Below are 16,920 nucleotides of genomic sequence, written 5' to 3'. Positions count from 1 at the left end.
TCAGAGGCCATCCCATCTCTACTGTCTGGGAGATTCTTTACCAAGAACATTCACTGCTCAAGAAAAAGACCAAGTCATTCCAGGAAATACTTTCAGATCCAACTTCCTGTCCAGTTAGAGTTTTATGGTTATCTCTGCTCAGTCTCACCCCAAAATCATGTTTAATGGCATGTATTAGACATGTTTATCCACATTTACCAATAGTAGAAAGTTGTCACTTGGACGTGAGACCAAGAGTCACTCCCTAAACTCACCAAAGGAGTTAAGACCAGAAATACTGGAAGAGATCCCTACTGAGGTCATTTGCAGTTTAGGGGAATTTTTGGTTTGGGTTTTCTCTTTGTTTTAATTGCTTATAAAAGTTCCTTAATGTCAAGGAAAGAACAACAAATGTGAAAAGTTAACTTCCCCAAGATGTTTATTCTAAAGAAAAAAATGTGTTCCCTGCAGCTCTGATGAAGGAGAGGATTAAAGCAGATGAGATGGTATGAAAAGGAAAGGGAAACCCAATGACTCCAGCACAAAACAACAGCTGCACTAAAAGACCCGCTAGAGAAGCAACTTATCTGCTTAGTCAAAATCTGTTTCACACGTAAAAAAAAAAAAAAAATCTGTTTCACAGATTCCAGATCTGCCCCGGGGGTACTAGCATCAGTTCCACTCCTGTCAAAGGCCATTAAGCAGACAGTCAAAACCAAACTCGGACGTCTTCATTCTATTTGAAAGGCCTGCATCTCTGGTCCTCTCAGTTGCCTGTTAGCTGGCTTCCACACAGTGCTGTGCCCTCCACACAGATTACTAAAGCAATAGACAAAATTGAGCAAATTAACTGCATTTCACTATTCCGAATTTGCTTCCTCTGGTTATGGCTGACTCTGAGAACCAGCACCTCAACCATTCCTGGGAGCGCATGAAAAACAGGTCCTAAGACAGAGAGGTATTGGTTAGCTTTGCAACAAGCAGGACAGAAAGGATAAATCAGGGACAATGAAAATGGCTACTTCTAGGGCACCTGGGTGGCTCAGTCAGTTAAGCGTCTGACTCGTGATTTTGGCTCAGGTCATGATCTCAGGGTGGTGAGATCAAGTCCCACATTGGGCTTTGTGCTCAGTCTGTTTAAGATTCTCTCTGGCTCTACCCCTCCTGCCTCTTTCTGTCTCAAATAAATAAATAAAATCTTTTCAAAAAATGGTTACTTCTGGAAGTAGAAGTGAGACTTCTCTTAGTATATTATTTTATATAGTTTTGACTTTGGGACCATGTAAATATTTTATGTGTCAAAAAATCAAGTCAAATAAAAAGCATGAGAGAAAAGGGAAACGCTAAAGTTGAATAGGAACAGAAACATATAAACCTAACTGTATATGGTAATTACAACATTATCTATACAAAAAAGTGAAATCATTCATGTGACTTTTGGATACAGTTCTCTGACTGTTCCCTCTTACCTGGATATAATCCAAAGAGAGAGAGAGAGAGAGAGAGAGAGAGAGAGAGAGAGAGAGAGAGAGAGAGAGAGAATCTTGAACTTTACTTAGTAGGTTTATTGTTGGCAATATCACTATTATAAATTTGTAAACAAGGTTCTCACTTTGGGGCAAAAAGGATGCAAATATGCAATGAGAAAGTAAGGAAGTGCCCTGTGATGGTGGTTCTGAATCAAACATATCATTTTAAGCTCAAGATTTTAAAAAACATTGAACTTCTTGGTTATGTCTTCTTGGTTATGAAAGTGCCTGGGAGCAGTGACACTCCTAGCAATGGGCACACTTGACATCCACACCTTAGTTTCTAAATACCATTTCTCCACCAAAAGGAATCAGGGTTTCTTAGAGAAACAGCTGATTCTAAGATGCGGGCAAGAAAAGCACAAGTTGAGCGTGAACATCTTCCTGTATGCCAGAACAGCAAGAAAATACTTCAATAATGTTGGGGACATGTTAAAAGGTCCCAGGAGATACCTTGAAAAGGTTCCCATTTATCAGGCTTTAGAGTACTAAAAAGAATAATAAAGTTTAACTTTATTAGATTAATTGCATTCTTTAAAAATCCATGAGTCTAGGGAGCCTTGGTGGCATCCGTTAAGCATCTGCCTTCATCTGCCTTCAGCTCAGGTCATGATCTCAGGGTCCTGAGATCAAGTCCCACCTCGGGCTCTTGGCTCAGTGGTGAGTCTGCTTCTGCCTCTCCTTTTCCCTCTCCCTCTGTGCTATTCTTCTCCCTCTCTCTCAAATAAAATTTTGTAAAAAAATAAAATATTCACTTAAAAAAATCCATGAGTCTAAAGCGATACTAAATGGGAGAGGCAGGGTGCAGCGCAATGTTCTCTTCTTATAAAAGAACGCAAGCTAATAAATGTGGGAATGACAGAATGTAAAGATCAACATTCTGCAATGACCACGTAAAAACAGATTTAGGCAAGGATCATCAATGTACCAGTGAATGCTAAGCCACTGGGTGAGGCAGACAGCCTCTCTCCTCTGCTGTCCTGGCCACTGCTCCCTTGCGGTATATTCAAGAAACCTCTATCTTAAAAACATACAATAAAATAAAGCCACTGTGTGACAAGTTACTGGGGACAGAATGTGCCTATGGTTTGAAAGTATCATAGCATTTATTGCTCATTAATTAGGAATGAGAAAATGTCTTTAAAGACACAGATGTGGCGGACGTAAATTTAACCAAATGGTTAAGCTCAACATTGCCAACTGCTACAGACTGAATGTTTGTATCTCTTCAAGTTCCTATGTTGAAATCCTAACCCCCAACACGATAGTTATTAGGAAGTGGGGCCTTCGTGGGGTGATTCGGTCATGAGGGTGGAGCCTTCATGAATGGGATCAATGCTTTTATAAAAGAGGCGCCAGGGAGTTCATTCTGGCCACATGAGAATGAAATGAGAAGAAGCTCATCTATGAGCCAGGACCTGAGTCTCACCAGATACCAGTGCTTTTGATCTAGGACTTCTCAGCCTCCAGAACTGTGAGAAAAAAAGGTCTGTTACTTAAGCCATCCAGTCTATGGTATTTTGTTATGGTAGCCCAAATGGACTAAGATACCAACAGCAGGACAAACTCATTATGTGTCTCTTGATGGATTAAGATAGGAAGTATGCGTCAGCTGTGAAGTGTTGACAAAAAATGTTTGACTTGAATCTCATCGTGAGGTAACAATTACACAAATCCAGACTGGAAACTTCTAGAAGACAAGTGACCTACATTCTTTATGTATCACTGTTAAATTTCTGGGATATGATAATGATACCGTTACAAAGAGAACATCCTTGTTCTTCAGAGATACATACTGAAATGTTTAGAAGTGAATTATCATCATGTACACAATCTACTTTCAAATACTTCAGGGAAAAAGGATACCTGCCACTCATACACTTGTATAGATCTATATCACAGATTCTTTTTTTTTTTTTTTTTTATATCACAGATTCTTAAGCAAGCTCTGCAGCCAAGGTGTGGCTTGAACTCACGACTCAGATCAAGAGTCATATGCTCGGGCAGCCCCGGTGGCGCAGCGGTTTAGCGCCACCTGCAGCCCGGGGTCGAGTCCCACTTCGGGCTTCCTGCATGGAGCCTGCTTCTCCCTCTGCCTGTGTGTCTGCCTCTCTCTCTCTCTCTCTCTCTCTCTCGCTCTCGCTGAATAAATAAATCAATCTTTAAAAAAAAAAAAAGTCATATGCTCTATCAATTGAGCCAGTCAGGTGCCCCATGGATTTATGCCACAGGTTTTCACACTAAGCTCCCCAGACCAGCAGTGGCAACAGCAGCAGCAGCACCTGGAGCAGAATGCTTACCATAGATAGGTACATTAGGTGTGGAGTGTATGATGGACACGCAGCATACTGTTCTTTAACTTTTCTGTAGGTTTGAAATTTACCAAGGTGAAAGGCTGGGAGAATAGAGAGGAAGTCTTAATCCATTTCCTTCTTAGGGAATCTAAAGATTGGTCTTCTTCAAATTGCTGGTTCTTGAATGTACAAAAGTGCTATGTTGGATTGCTCCATGTTCTCTGTGCCATGTATAATGTGTGACTAAGACACCAACTTCCAAGGGGGCTGGTCAAGAGGTCTGACTCTCTGAAGGAAATAAAACAAGGAACAAATGGGGCTCTGCCATGTGAACTGCTACCTTTGGTGTTTGGGCTGTTTTTCTCTAATGAACGTCAGTTCAACCAAGATGGATGAAGCTTTAGAAGAATTCATCTTGCATTTCTTCCCTCTCTAGACAATTCTCTGGTCCAGCATCTCAGAAATTCTTTTCACCAGACTTCTGCCCAGCGAGAATTTCCATGCTAATTGCAACGGAAACCATAATTACCCCATCCCTCAATCTGAGGTTCTTCTAATTAGAGGGCCCCCTTAAGGAATGCATTTGGCATTAGAGGACCAAAGAGGATGATGCACAGTTAAGTAAACTGTTAGGAAATCTCCTGAAAACATAGATGACCCAGGAGTCATTCAGCCTGTCTGCTGCCCAGGGAAGGGTCGGATAGCCTGAGGCCTTCTCACTTTGTTAAATGATGGTGAAAGGTAAAGGAGCTAAAAACTGAAGGGCCAATTGCATTTTATCTCCTGCTTAAGCCCTTCTCAGAGGCCAGGCTTCCAAGCCTCCCCACTAGAACTGTACCTGGTTTATATAAAGTCACAGCATGGGACTAAACAGATCATCTTGCCCACACTGAGTGGACAAGAAAACCGAGGTCCCCAGAGGTCATCTGTCTTGCCAAATGCCATTCATGCTACTTGTCAGTGCTGCCTTAACGGTTTGTAATGCATGTGCTTCTAGCCTCTGTATTAGGGAGCAACAACTTTTTCTGGAAAGAGGACACTGCCAGCGTGTTGGGCTGTATGTGAGCAGCTGGAGTGAGACATTTTCTGTAAAGCAGCTCCAGCTCTGTCCCCTACATGAAGGACTTTGGCAATGTCATCAAAGTTAACAGTGTATATATCTTTTCCCCTATCAATTCAAATTCTAGAAAGTTATTCCACGATATGCATGCATGAGTGTGTAAGAATGTTAATCATAGGGATCCCTGGGTGGCGCAGCGGTTTGGCGCCTGTCTTTGGCCCAGGGCGCGATCCTGGAGACCCAGGATCGGATCCCACGTCGGGCTCCGAGTGCATGGAGCCTGCTTCTCCCTCTGCCTGTGTCTCTGCCCCCCTCTCTCTCTCTCTCTCTGTGTGTGTGACTATCATAAATAAAAAAAAAATAAAAAAAAATAAAAAAAAAAAAGAATGTTAATCATAGTATTACTTGAAATAGCAAAAGACTAGAGCAGGGTCATAATGTCCATTTACAGGGGACTGGGTATGTAAATTATGGTACACCCATTCAATGGAATATAATGCTGGTATTTCTTTTTTTATTATTAAGATTATTTATTTATTCATTCATGAGAGAGAGAGAGGGGGGGGGGAGAGAGAGGGAGAGAGAGGGGCAGAGACATAGGCAGATGAAGAAGCAGACTCCATGCAGGAAGCCTGATGTGGGACTCAATCCCAGGACTCCAAGATCACGCCCTGAGCCAAAGGCAGACACTGAACTGCTGAGCTACTCAGCCATCCCATAACGCTGGTATTTCAAAGATTGAGCCAGGTCAGCAAGTGCCTATGGAGGAAGACTGTTAAGATACATAGTTATAATTTTTTAATCAAGTTTTTTTTTTGTTTTTGTAAACAAGACATATTAACACACATATGGATATTTATAAATACATGGAGAAAGATATGTGCATTTATTCATATTCCAGGAGGGCATGTGGTTATTGAGTTATACACCTGTGTTTTATTCTCCAGTACAGTTGAAATTTTTTAACTATGTGAATGTAGCTCTGCTTTTATACTTAAATTAAAAGGGGGGAGGGCCTCTTCTTCTTTTTTTTTTATTTTTTTTAAAGATTTTATTTATTTACTCATGAGAGACACAGAGAGAGAGGCAGAGACACAGGCAGAGGGAGAAGCAGGCTCCATGCAGGGAACCCGATGTGGGACTCGATCCCTGGACTCCAGGATCACGCCCTGGGCTGAAGGCAGGCCCTAAACCGCTGAGCCACCCGGGCTGCCCGGGCCTCTTCTTTTAGGAAAAGTTCTGGCATCTCAGCCCAGACCCTATCAAATGAAGACTTTTTAACTGAATTAGCAATTAAATTGTTGGATGTGAGCTAATCTAGTTTGCTATCTCAAAATACATACTCTTAGTGAAACAAATGATTTGAACATGGGTCAGGGCAAGGCCAACATTCAAATACTGCTTTGCTGCAAACCCTCAGCCAGTGCCAGCCTCAGGCTGGAGTCAGATCATTTGAGTAGAAACATTTTACAGGAAAGAAAACCGATGCCAGCTTGGTCAGCAAGTTCTCTGGCTTCTCCAGGGAATTCTTTCCAGTCCTCCAAGTTATATTCAGGGTAGGGCTTGCATAGCTTCCAAAGTATAGTCTCCCTTTGTTGAAGGAAACATCCAGCCAAACTATGTAGCTACAAGTCAAGCTACACCAATGACTTTTTTTTTTTTTTCTGAAAGGCTAGGAGAAGAACAGTTTGGCCTTCCGGATAATCCCAAACTTCTGATTAATGAGAGAGAGAAAGAGAGAGAGAGAGAGAGAGAGAGTTTAAACAAACATGAGCAATAAACTAACTTGTAAAGGATATGCTGAATATGTCAAAATGTCAGTGAAGGTCCTGGATGGGACTCTACCTTGTCATTAGAGACCCTCAGAGTTATAGGAACTTGACCTATTTTGAGGGGCACAGGGGCAGGGGGGGACATAACTTAGGTTGTGGGCAGTGCTTGTGGGGCTTCCTGTGCATCATCTCCTAGTTAGACTCCTGCAAAAGTTCTAGTGGTCTCCCTGCCTCCTTTCATGGGACCACTACCCTCCATCTCCTACCCATTGGCCATCTGCAGGATTATTGTAAAACACCTGTTTAAAACCATTTCATATTTCTTGCAAGACCTATATAGGTAAAGCTTTAAAAAAAACTAGAAAAACACAAAAATGGCCTTGTAAAATGGAAAGGGACGCTGTTACGGCATCAGAATATGGAACATCATAGAGATAGATGCTTATATATCTTTTTAACTGAATTGGCAATTAAACTGCTGGATGTGAACTAATCTAGTTTGCTATCTCAAAATATATACTCTTAGTGAAAAAAATGATATTACCCATACAAATATGAATATCTATAAATATGTATAAATTAATATGTAGGTCAATTAAAGTGATCCCAAAAGAATGACATCAGGTTTGCTTTAAAGTTCACATGATGGGGATCCCTGGGTGGCTCAAAGGTTTGGTGCCTGCCTTTGGTCCAGGCATGATCCTGGAGTCCCGGGATCGAGTCCCACATCAGGCTCCCTGCATGGAGCCTGCTTCTCCCTCTGCCTCTCTCTGTGTGTGTCTACCATGAATAAATAAATAAAATCTTATAAATAAATAAATAAATAAATAAATAAATAAATAAATAAATAAATAAATAAAGTTCACATGAAAAAAAAGTCAAGAATAGCCAGTAAATCCCTGAAAAATACAATAAAAATGCAGGATTTGGGGCACCTGGGTGGCTCTGTCAGTTAAGTATCTGACTTCGGTCCAGGTCATTATCTCAGGGTCCTGGGATCCAGTCCCCGCTGGGCTCCCTTCTCAGGAGGGATTTACTTGTCCCTCTCCCTCTGCCCCTCCCTGACCCCATTTGTGCACTCTCTCTAATCAATAAAATCTTTTTTAAAAAATACAGGATTTGTGGGATGCCTGAGTGGCTCAGTGGTTGGGCATCTGCCTTCGGCTCAGGGTGTGATCCCAGGTCAGGAGATCAAGTCCCAAGTCAGGCTCCCCACAGGGAGCCTGCTTCTCCCTCTGCCTATGTCTCTGCCTCTCTCTCTGTGCCTCTCATGAATAAATGAGTAAAAATCTTAAAAAAAAAATACAGATTTGTAGTACTGGTTATTAAAAGTTCATCATAAAGTCTCTCCATACAGTATGTTTTGGTACATTATAGAAAACAACCAATGGAATAAAATAGAAAATCCACAAATACATCCAAGTGAATAATTTAAAAAGGGATTTCATGTTAAAAACCCTTCTGACAGGACACCTGCGTGGCTCAGTGGTTGAGCATCTGCCTTCGGCTCAGGTCGTGATCCTGGGGTCCTGGGATCGAGTCCTGCATCAGGCTCCCTCGCTGCTGTGATTCTGCAGGTTCTTCCTATGTCTCTGCCTCTGTGTGTCTCTCATGAATAAATAAATAAAATTTTTAAATAAAAACAAAAAGCTCTTCTGACTCCTTCAAAACGAAGTCTCAACTCCTTCCCATACAAGATTTTTTGCTCCTATCACTCTAAATGCCAACCTTATACTCCAACATTCACAACTGTATGTACCTCAGAGTCCCCCACCCCTCATCCTCTGTATGTGCTATTCCCTCTATCAGAATTGCCCTTCCCTGTCCTATTTATCTGAGTCTTACTCTTTCTTCAAGACTTGAGATCTCTGGGAAATCTCCCTGATCTCATCTTTTTCAACTCTTATCCAGCCAGCAAAGCGAGGACCCCCTGGGTACTCGACGTACCTAATGCTATCCCAATACACACATCACAATTCTCTCCTGCTCCCACTGACACCAAGACTCCCCCAGAGCAGAAACCACACCCCTACACCATGGTAGCGCCAGTGCCACACTGGCTCTGCACTGGCTCTGCCATCCAGCCAGTACAAGTTCGTAGGAATAAATGAACAGAAGGGAAATGTCCAGAAAGGACAGAGAGGAAGAGAGGCTTTCTTTTCCTCTCAGAAATCACTGCGCAAGTGACAGGTGCAGAGTTCACATCCAGAAGTGAGGCAACAACCATGCATATGGGGCACTACCCCCAGCCACAGGGCCTAATCAAGTCTGGCCCTCTCACAGGTGAACCTCGAGGCCTAGTGAACCCCATCCACCAAACAGTTCCTTTTCTTGCCATCTTTTTCTATTTCATTAAATATTTAAATGTCAATAATGCCAAGGTTGAGAGGCCTTGCTTGCTCTAAGCCTCTCCTGCAATTCATTCACTCTTGAATCACTTCCTAATTCTAATTCCCCAACACAGGCACAGAGGTAACAGAGTAGAGAAACTGAGGGAAAGCTGACTTAGTGAGGTTCTGGTTCCACCAAGTCTTAGTAATAGGGAAAGACACCCTAAATTTACTGTGTGATTTGGAAGACTCACAAGCAAGCTTTAAAAGTCTCTCATTTTTTATAATTTGATAAGAGTTAGAAGGCCTAAAGGAATATCATGGAGTAGGAAGGGTCAGACTGAATGAGGAATCCTGTCATCTTTCCTTTTTTTTTTTTTTTTTAAAGATTTTACTTATTTATTCATGAGAGACACACAGAGAGGGAGAGAGGCAGAGACACAGGCAGAGGGAGAAGGCTCCATGCAGGGAGCCCGACATGGGACTCGATACTGGGTCTCCAGGATCACACCCTGGACTGAAGGCAGCACTAACCACTGCGCCACCCGGGCTGCCCTGTCATCTTTCCTTCTAAGCAAATACTTTGGAATCATACTTTCAGAACTTTGATATATGCTTCGATTTTTTAAAATATTTTTAAGATTTTATTTATTCATGAGAGACACACACAGAGAAAGAGAGGCAGAGACACAGGCAGAGGGAGAAGCAGTCCCATGCAGGAAGCCAGATGTGGGACTCAATCCTGGGTCTCCAGGATCATGCCCTGGGCTGAAGGCAGGCGCTAAACCGCTGAGCCACCCAGGCTGCCCTATGCTTTGATTTTAAACACAGTGATCTTCACTGCTGTGATTCTGAAGGCATGTTCACAACAGCCACTAATGGAAGAGTATATACAATCTTCAGGAATCCAGGAGCTCCAGCATCAGAGACTGGCCCAGTACTGTCACCTCCATGATCAGATAGCCAAGTAATCTAGTATTAAGAATACCTAGAGGGGAAATTTGTAAATCATTTCTTTTCCTTTTTTTTTTAATTAATTAATTAATTAATTTATTTATTTATTTATTTATTTATGAGAGAGAGAGAGAGAGAGAGAGAGGCAGAGACACAGGCAGAGGGAGAAGCAGGCTCCATGCCAGGAGCCCGATGTGGGACTCAATCCCGGGACCCCAGGATCGCGCCCTGGGCCAAAGGCAGGCGCTAAACCGCTGAGCCACCCAGGGATCCTCTCTTTTTCAAATATAAATCACAGCATGTGCATTTGTTTCTCAGAAGCTTCCTTGGGCGGAAAAAGTTGAAGTACATTAGCTTAACTAGGAATTACATGTTTCGCCCATTCCCAATCTAGCTACGCTGCACTACTGATGAACACTCAAGGGTTTCTCACAAGCTTGTAAAATGCTTTATTAACAAGTCACAGAGCATCTATGCTGCTATCTGCTTTATTTTCTGGGAAGCTGGAGGGTGGGCTACAGGGAAGGCATTTTCAAAATGTGGACATACCCACAGAAGTATGTTATATGTGGAATTTCATACGCCATGTGTGCTGTGGCGAAAAAATAAAATAAAAAAAAAAGAAGAAAAAATAAAAAGCTGAGGATTGTGGTTCTAATACAGAACAAAGAAGGCCTGAAGTAATACTAGCTGTATGTGGAAGAACCAGAGACAAAATGGGGGAGCTCCAGGATCAAGTCCTGGTCCTTCAGCTAAGCTGCCATACACTCCCAGGTCTAGACACTGAACCACATCATTAAAAGAGGGACAGACAGACAAGAGTACAAGCACTTGTGATAATTTTATGTGATGATCTAAATGGGCCACAGAACGCCCAGATAGTAAACATTATTCAAGATGTGTCTATGAGGGTAGTTCAGGGTAAGATTTGCATGTGAATCTCCAAACTGAGGAAAGCAGAGGGGCCTGCCCTGCCCCAGTGTAGGCTGTGTCCAAGTCTGTAAAAAGCCTGAAATGAACAAAAGGTTAAGTAAGGGAGAATTCACCCTCTTCCTGTCTTTGAGCTGGGACACTGGTCTTCTACTTTTGATCTTAGACTGGAATTTATACCATCAGCTCTCCTAGGTCTCCAGCCTGCCAGCTGCAGACCTTGGAACTTCTCAGCCTCTAAAACTCCATGAGCCAATTCCTTATAATAAATCTATTAATTTGTAAATACACACACACTTATTGATTCTGTGTCTCTGGAAAGCCCAGGCTAATACACAGCCCAGATCAATGACTTTTGCAGGTCCAAGAGAATCTATCCCTTTTGAAATTATGCACTGGGGAACATCAGGCTCTTACTGGAAACTTTTGGCTTCTGCTTACCTGAGACCTCCACAGCCCCTATGGTAGAAGGCCTGAAGAAAGTGAAGTTCTAGAAACTTTGTTCATATTAATGATGATAATATCCAATGAATTGGTGAGGAAATTGCCTTCCTCCAGAAAGAAAAAAAAAAAACCCACCCAAATCTTCTCACAGTTGATCAAGGGAAAATGTTTAAGCCTTCATTTAAACCATTTCCCTGGGGAAAAACAGGGCAGCTCATTTATTACATAGGATGGCAGAAGAGGGAAGGTGGGAAAAAAAACTAGACCCAAGTCTACTGAGAATGACACTTCTCAGCTTCTTTTCATTCTCCAACCCTCACTCCTAAAATAGAATCATATTCTTCTCCTGCCTGAGTTCTATACTCAAGCACAATCCTTTTGCCACAAAGGGAACTGTCATTACTGCAGAGTCCTGCATGAGAAAACCAGAATCTGCTGTAGATGAATAAGTAAATTAGCTGGAAAAAAAGACAAGAATGACAAGAGAAAGGAATAATTTTGAAGAAACACATCAACACTACCATTAACATAATGCAAATTATTAAAAATCAAAATAACATTAGCTATCATAGGCTGAGTACTCACTTTGTGTCAAGTATCATATGCTTAGAACAGTGTGTAGAGCTGATAGTGCCATATTATTTAATCCTGTTGCAAGTTAGAGCAAGTGAAGAAGAGAGAAAAGAGATCTGAGCTGCTTTTTGAAGAATCAGTGGATTTTTTATCAGGCAGGTCATGAGTAGGATGAGATAAGGCATCCAAGATAGAATGAGGGGTAGGGTAAAGCCCAGTATACTTGGGGAACTGCAAGCTTTTCAGTCCTGTGGAATATAAAGCCTTGGAGGCTATTGAGGAGGGTAGGGGAGCAGCAGGAGATGGTGAACCTGGTGCCATGTGGGCTGACAAGTCTGACTCTCCTTCATGTCATCATGGAAACAAACTATTAGAAATGAAGCCAGAAGAGAAACCCCAGGCTGCACACTCGGAACAGTCTGGAGGGGGAAACAGACTATAAGTGATGAATGCATGACAGAGATCTGCAGAGCCAAGACATAACTTCAGAGTAAAGGGCAGGTTTTTCATGACACCTCAAGGGACAATGTATACAGCTTATTTTTGAGCACCACTTTACCAGATATAGAAGGAAGGAGCAGCCCTGGAGAGGAATCAGCATGAACAAGGCTCAAGGGTAAGACAGTGGGTGGTTATCTGAGGATCTCTGAGGCAAGTCGACATGGTAGAGTGCAGAGCAACGGTGAATGTGCAGGAAATGACACAGGAAGCTAAGTGGGGCTTGGTGGTGAGAGAGCCTTGAAGTGCACACCAAGGGGTTTTGGATTCAATCTGTCTACAATGAAGGTTTGTATACGAACAACTGGTGTTGTAGAAAGATCTGCTGGGAGCCGTGCAGAAGCGGGGAGACTGGAGATTAGCAAACTAGTAAGGCACTACTAGAAGAATCGTGCAGGACCCAATCAGATTCTGAGAATGGAGGAAATGGGTGGAGAAATGCCAAGGATCGCAGCTGAGGTCAATGAATCCACAGGACACTGTTATGGAGTTAACCGGAGTCTTAAAAATCAGGTAGAACCTGTTCAGAGATCAAATATTTGATGAATTAACTAATTAATGAAAGAAGGGGTGGAGAGTGAGGGATAGAGAGACAGAACACAAAGTGGAAGCAGAAAGGGTAGAAGTCAGGAAATGAATTCGTTTTTGGAAACTGAGGTCTCTCCAGCAACCAGGTAAGGGCACCGCTGGCTGACTGAGTAGGAGATATCCAACATGAATACTGCACACTGCACCCAAATCCACTGGCAGTTGGCTGGACTCCACCTTTCCCTACCTAAGGGGTTACCTCCTAGAGAATCGGGAGGAGCTTTCAGCAACTGCCTCTTGGTGTCCTCCAGCAGGGGGCAGCAAAAAAGGAGGGTTCAGAAAAAACTCTGCTAAGAATATGTGTGGTTCAAGCCCAAAGGTCCCTGGGAGCTTCTCTCACAGGTAAGGAATTCAACCACAGTGCCCACTGTGGTAAAGCATTGTTCTGATCCAAGGAGAGAATGACGACCAAAATGACACTGAAACCAATTCATCTTTCAAGTAGAATCTCTGAGCTGGATTTTGCTTGCTTAAGAATGGAAATTCCAGGGACGCCTGGGTGGCTCAGTGGTTGAGTGTCTGCCTTTTCATCTCAGGGTGTGATCCCAGGAGTCTCGCACAGGGCTCCCTGCAGGGATCTGCTTCTCCCTCTGCCTCTCTCTCTGTCTCTCATGAATAAATAAGTAAATAATCTTTAACAACAACAACAAAAAAAGAATGGAAATTCCAGTTGAATTCCAAGCTGATTGTCTGATGCACCAAATTCAAGGATGAGGCTTCATTCAAGAAATTAAAAACAAAACAAAACAAAACAAACAATAGTGAGATCACAATGATTTTTTTTTTAGACCATTGGCGGGTGTGTGTGTGTGTTTTATTCTCAATCAGGGCATAATTCCTAATCCTGGTCTCTTAAAACAACACACGGCCTTGAGCAAATCATTCTTTTCTTTTGGGGGTGAGGGTGGGTGTTTATTTCCTCATATGTAAAATGAAAGAATTTAATGAAATAATTTTGGATTAACTACCAAGGCTGAGGTTTATGATAAGATTGCGATTAGGGGCATGTAAAAGAAGTGTCTTAATAAGCACTTTTTTGTTGCCTATTTGAGCCTTTCTCAGTAAACTAATAAGTTACACTTTTCCTGGAGAGAAAAATCTTGGAAATGACCCATTTCCCCAAGAGGAGAGCATTTCCTGTAATTCACATGTGGTAGAGTTAAAAAAGATTATTGAACCTAGCTCAGAGAGGTCAGGGAGAAAATTCAAAATAAGTGTTTATTTTTCTCATCAAATCCAAACAACTGGTCTCAAAATAGAGTACCCCAGAAAAGCCACAGACTCTTCCAAGGGGCTGTGAGCTAGCACACCCAAAGACCTCTCTACTCACAGGAGTGGGAAGCAGTGAAAAGAGGGAAAGATGCTCCCCTGCCCCACAGGGAGTACAGCTGGGGATCCATCCATCAAATTCCTTACACATACTTAGGAGCAGAGCAACACTGAGGCCAAAAGAATAAGTTGATTGTGAAGAGTAGATACTTCCAACCAGAAACCAAGTAGGAGATTTGGTCTGACAACAGGATAAGGCTATCTTAAATGAGTGAGGCCTTCTTCAGCAAATTCCACAGTCTGGGCCAGAGTTCCGAGAGGTTGATCAGACCAGGGTTAGGTGGCTCAAATGTCTAGAACTGTTTCCCTCTCTTGCTGCTCCCTCTTTGCCAGGTAGCATGAGATCTGGTTTCGCTCAGCAAATGCACACTCTCAACAATCAGGAAGCCTTATGAATGGGAGTGAGAAGCTAGAACAAAGAACAATTGGCTGGAGTCTGCATGGCTATGGAATGTCTTCCTGGGAAAAGTAAGATTGAAAATTGGTCGGAAAAGTGCAAAGGATTCCTATAAATGAAAGGAAGAATAAGCTTATGAAAGATAGAAGGTAAAAGAGAAAAGTTAGGATGAAAGCCTCTAGGTAGGGATCCCTGGGTGGCGCAGCGGTTTGGCGCCTGCCTTTGGCCCAGGGCGTGATCCTGGAGACTCGGGGATCGAGTCCCACGTCGGGCTCCCGGTGCGTGGAGCCTGCTTCTCCCTCTGCCTGTGTCTCTGCCTCCCTCTCTCTCTCTGTGTGACTATCATAAATAAATAAAAATTAAAAAAAAAAAAAAGAAAGCCTCTAGGTAGTGAAAGATTTCTTCTCATGACACAAGAACACAACCTTAAATGAAAAGTCTGACAAATTCGACTTCATTTTAAGATTAATAAATAATTCTATTTATATAAAGTTCCAAATAGGTAAAACGAAACCATACTGTTTAAGGAAGCACAGTTAGGTTGAAAATTCTCCACAGAGGCAAAGAAATGATTGCCATAAAAGTCAGGATGATGGTTTCTTTGGAATGAGGAGAGGGGTGTGCCAGGGAAGGTGCACACATGTGAGACTCGGAGACTGATAAATGGCTATTTCTTGATTTAGATGAGCTTGTATGGAAGTTATAATAAAATAACTCATAGATTTATGTCTTATGCACTTTCTGCATGTATGTGTGCTGGACATAAAGAGTTTGTTTTTAGACACTTTATTTATTTACTGAAAGACAGTGAGAGAGAGCAGGAACTGGGGAAAGGGCAGAGAAAGAGGGAGAAGCAGACTCCCTGTTCGACACAGGGCTCAATCCCCAAACCCTGATATCATGACCTCAACCAAAAGTGTATGCTTAACCAACTGAGCCACCCAGGCACCCCTTTTGGGGTTTGTTTTTTGTTGTTGTTGCTGTTGTTTTTAGATTTATGAGAGAGAGAGAGCAAGCAAGTAGGGGGAAAGGGCAGAAAGAGAGGGAGAGAGAGATTCCCAAGTGGACTCCCCACTGAGTGTGGAGCCTGACGCAGGCTGATCCCATGACTCAGAGGTCACGATCTGAGCCAAAACCAAGAATCAAATGTTCAACCAACTGAGCCACCCGGGCCCCCGGACAAAAAAAGTGAAGGGGAAGAAGCCAGCTGGACTGAGCATGTGAGAATGTACCCTAAAAAACATATGATCCCAGGGAACCTATATATAAGAAGAGCTAGTACAGATGAAAGGGGAGCAAGCCTGTCTTCTGGAAGTGATAATCAAAATTCAGACAAAGGCCATTAAAAAAAACTGTTAAAAAACCAAAGTTTTATTACAGAATTATTAATTTTTAAGGTATGATAATTTGGTTGTGAGCATGTGTATTTGAAGATTCTTTACCTTTTAGAAAAATATTCTAACACATTTATGGCAGAAATGATATGACAGGGGTGCCTGGGTGGCTCAGTCTATACGTGTCTGCCTTTGGCTTGGTCATGATCTTGGGGTCCTGAAGCCCCATGTCTGGCTCCCTGCTCAGCAGGGAGTCTGTTTCTCCCTCTGCCCCTCCTCCTGCTCATGCTCTCTCTCTCTCTCAAATAAATAAATAAAATCTTAAAAAAAAAAAAAGATGATATGACATCTGGGACTTGCTTCGAAATAAACTGGGGAGGAGTAGTTAGTATATAGAGATTGGATGAAATATCACTGAAGCTGGGTAGTAGATTCTGAGGGTTCATTATAGTATTTTCTCTACTGTGAAATTAAATTTGGAAGTCATCATTATTTACCACTGTTTTAAAAATAACACAAAAGAATACATTATTGGGAAAGGCTCTAACACTGGTTGTTTAATAGCTGGGAACGACTCTCCCTGGCACCACAAATGAACATATTTCTTAACATCCAGAGCCTCTCCTAGGCCAACATGGGCCCTGCTCACCTCCAACTCCCCACCTAAACCCACAGCCAGCAACAGTGCCCCATACCCTCTTTTGACAATTGAAACAATTGACTATAATCACTAAAGCACCTTTCATCTTATAATTTCTTGCAAAAAACTGAAAATGCCTCAAATGCTTTTAGATAGGTAGAACCCAAGTGGTATAAAATCCAAAGAACTTGTGCAAATGTACATCTGACAAAGGATTCGTACCCCAACTATATAAAGGACTCTTAAGAATCAACAATAAGATGAGTGGT

General features: G+C 42.3%; 1 protein-coding gene across 1 annotated transcript in view; it reads right to left on the bottom strand.

The window, feature by feature from the left end:
• Positions 1-16,920, bottom strand: part of NXN (nucleoredoxin) — a 153,479-nt gene that overhangs the window by 53,056 nt on the left and 83,503 nt on the right. The gene's annotated exons all lie outside the window — the stretch shown is intronic.

Source organism: Canis lupus, chromosome 9, assembly GCF_003254725.2.
Source record: "Canis lupus dingo isolate Sandy chromosome 9, ASM325472v2, whole genome shotgun sequence".
Taxonomy (NCBI): domain Eukaryota; kingdom Metazoa; phylum Chordata; class Mammalia; order Carnivora; family Canidae; genus Canis; species Canis lupus.
This window is presented reverse-complemented; position numbering and strand designations above follow the sequence as displayed.